The sequence below is a fragment of the Nannospalax galili genome, unplaced genomic scaffold, assembly GCF_000622305.1.
Source record: "Nannospalax galili isolate Female #2095 unplaced genomic scaffold, S.galili_v1.0 scaffold1181, whole genome shotgun sequence".
NCBI classification, from domain to species: Eukaryota; Metazoa; Chordata; class Mammalia; order Rodentia; family Spalacidae; genus Nannospalax; species Nannospalax galili.
The window spans coordinates 1,796,027-1,799,802 of NW_008345687.1; the positions used below are offsets into that span (position 1 = coordinate 1,796,027).

A 3,776-nucleotide genomic window follows, 5' to 3' on the forward strand; every position below is an offset into this window, starting at 1 on the left:
AGAAAGATCAGCATCCCATGAATATTAAGCATTTACCATGTGACTCATGAAGTGTTGCATTTTTACATCCATTGTCTTATTTTGTCCCCACAAAAGCCCAGTGACAGCTTGTCTATAGCCAGGATTCACACTCAAAGCATTTCTGTGAGGACTGAGTGATCTGTGTATAAACATAAGAAATGAGAAATGATTGTTTCTTAGAATTGTGCATTTTTTCCAAATTAACTCGTCACTAAAATTTAACATTCCTTTTTATATTTTATCATAAATTCAGACTGCTCAGTATTTGTTCAATTGGTAAGAGTAATAATTGTATTCCTGTGCTGATGCCTACACTTTAGATAGAAAATAGATGGCAAATCCTGGAATCTAGGATTCATACAATCAAGGCAGAACTCTGGGCAAAAGGGAAGAAGTCCTGTCAACTCCAAATCAAAGCAATAAAGGCCTTTGTGAAAAGAGTAACCAGCAAGGTAAAATTCGACACTCAGACACAGGACCTCTCTTCCTCCTTACCACTCAGTTTCCTTGATAGATATTAGACTACTTTTTTATGTCTACCACTGTCAGAGAACTTTCATAAAACCAGGACTGAAAAGTATCCTGGGGCATGCTGCAGAGGAACAGCTGTTGGTATGAGAAAAGGTCAGGGCCTCGCCAGTCAGGAATTCTGGCATTCCTCTCTGCTCACTGAGGCACTGCTTCAAGAGAATGCCACAGCACTCTGGGTCACCAGGAACATTAACACTAAGGCCAAGGTTAGTATGGCAGGTACCAAGCATGTGCCCAGTGGCCACTGCTGAAGCTCCAAGCCTGGGCTGAGTTCATGAACAGCACTTGGAGACATTGATAACAAAGTCAACAAGTACCCACAAGCCAGAGTACCTCTGAAAAAGGAAACAAAAACCACAGCTACTAGAAAAATTATGGCTAAAAACCACCAAAACCTCTAGAAAAGGTCCCTTTTTGTGAGCCAGAGGTGGAGCCTGCGCCTGAGTCTGACCCTGTTAAGGAAGAAAAACTTTCTCCCAAACCTAGTTTGGTTGATCCTCCCTCTCCAAGGCCAATAAAAACATGTGGATGTGCCACTGCAGAGGAATATCTATGACAGGGATTCTCTAATGTAATTCTTGTAGTGAGCGATGTACATGCAGATGATGGAGCTGATCCAAACCTTTGTAGCAAACATGTGAAAGATATACATCCTTATCTCAGACAACTGGAGGAAGAGAACTTAGCTCAATCAAAATACCTACAGGGTTCTGAAGGCACTGGAAACTTGAGAGCCATCCTGACTAGCTAATACAGGTTCAAATGAAATTTAGGCTGCTACAGGAGACCATGTACATGACTTTATGTGTTCCATTATTGATCAGTTAACAGAATAATTGTGTATCCCAAAAGATGCTGTAGCCGATTGGTGTCACTGCCATGTTTACTTCAAGAAAACATGAAGAAATTTACCCTCCAGAAATTGGTGATTTTTCTTTTATGACTATCAGTACTTCTAGTGAGCACCAGATCAGACAGATGGAAATGATTCTAAGAGCTTTAAACTTTGTTTGTGTCACCCTCTGCTTCTATACTTCATTTGAAGAGCATCTAAAACTCGAGAGGTTGACACTGAGCAACATACTTTGGTTAAATACATGATGGAAATAACTATGTTGGTCTATGATACAGTGTTGTGTGACACTCTTCCTAGGAAGACATGAACAAACATCTATTCACCCCAGATAGGGAACCAAAGACAAACCAAAGTAAGGATGCTACTGAAGTCCAACTTGGTGAACCAATGAATTTTATTGGGGTTACTTAAAGGAGTATAGGTAAGAAGGTATTACTTACAGGGAAGAAATGACTCAAAGACAGATGCATCATCAAACCCTACTCCAGCATGGGTGACAGTTAACAAAATCTGGAAATCTGGAGCACACTTCACAACTTGTAACAGGTTGGAGTGTGTCCTCTCAAGTTGGTCTCAGCTCTTCCAGGCAGCTCAACTTTTCTGAGAGTGTCTCTCAGCAGTCCTTAGGGCTTACATATACTTTGGGAAGGAGGGATCTAATAAGTCTGGTTGGTTTCTGAGACTACCTAAAGCTACTGAGTTGTTTACCTCCTTTTAGAACATCTTGTTGTTCCCTTCAAGATGGAAGGTTTTATCTCAGAGAAAATTGCTATAGGACATACAGTACACTTTCTTCCTTCTCCAAATTGCTGCAGGAGCTCTATGCTTGGCACTGACAATTCTTGATAATGGTGAATGGACACCAGTGTTACAGCATTAGCCATCCTGCACTGAAGAATTCCTTCTTCCTATTATGCAGTGTCTGTTCACAAATATAACCATGGTGAGCCATGAGCATGCAAAACATATGAATATCAAGAACAATATGCTACATCTAAGCATGCTAAAAGCAGCACTTCAGTGGAGCTTTAGTACACTGGTTCAGAATGTGGCCAAGGCCATGACGAAGGTGTAACCTGAGCTACTGTACTACATCTGCAAGTACATTTGGTATCCCGTGCCACCTGCACATATTACACATACTACCTTTACTTGCTTTTCAGTAAAGGCTGTGGCTCTTCTTGCTTTTCATTTTAATGTGGTCATTTTTATTTTAGGGTACCCTAAAAGTTATCTAAAAAGGATGGTAGAGAGTTATTCAACTGCTTTTAGTTTATAGGGGATCCAACTAATATTTTTGATTGTGGTTTGAGTTTTTATGTGCTTGGCTATATGTATCTCGATTCTATCTTAAACAAGTCATCATGGAAACTTTTCTGACTAGTTTTACTTTAAAGTCTAAGCCTACCGTCTTGTCCTTCATTGTTTTCTATTTCCTCAAGAAGTTACTTCTACCTTTAACCACTGTCTCTTGAGATATAAACTTTAATATCTCTATTTTTTTCACTTTGGAAAAAATAATTTACATTCTAAACCCAGTTTTCATGTTATGTGCTTATTTGTTCTAGTTACTTGGTTAGGAAAATAGGATGTTCAAAATAAACTTAAAGGTATCTCTTTTAAAAGTTAATTTACCCCTCCCTTAATTCTCTGTCTCATCTACCAGTCAGATATCAACATATGAGGATGTAGCCTTCCTTGTGCTGTATGAATGTAGTCATAGGAGTTACTTTTATGTGGGTTCATTCTATTCTATCACAGCAATACTCCGTTATGCCATATAGACTTCTGTATCACATTTCACAGTGTAGATATACCATATGTGATGAAGAATTCAACCACTCCCCTAATGATATTCCAACTGCATTTTCTCTTTGTTCCTGTACATAATGTTAATTGTCATTTTGTACTGTGCATGACTTTATTTACAGAAGTTCTCCCAGCCTATGTGTTTTAAGTTCTGACTGAGCCAGGTCACTTTGAGTGTGGTTGGCAACATACCAAGATACCATGTTCCTCTGCATCTTTTTTCTATCCTTGGGAATCCAACTGGCAAAAACCCTGTCTCATTTGCTGTTTTAATTTATACTTTGTATTTCAAGTTAAATAAAATCTTATTAATGAAAAAAATATATTGTTTTGATATTTCATTTAGTACAATACCAAGCATACAGACACTGTGACTGAATGAACGGTAACAAGAAAGGAAGAGGAATCCCTCAGATATGAGAGGATCACAAAGCAATTTCCTACTGGAATATTCTTCTTCTGGAATGTTAGAAGCACAGGAACTAGATACCTCTGCTGGCTTCAGCACAACATTTAATGCAAATAAGGTAGCTACTTCTATATTAAAATGAAGGAACAG

General features: G+C 38.6%; 1 pseudogene; it reads left to right on the forward strand.

Moving 5' to 3' along the window:
• Positions 1-635: 635 nt before the first annotated feature.
• On the forward strand, positions 636-2,483 carry LOC103741058 (annotated as a pseudogene).
• Positions 2,484-3,776: the final 1,293 nt, after the last annotated feature.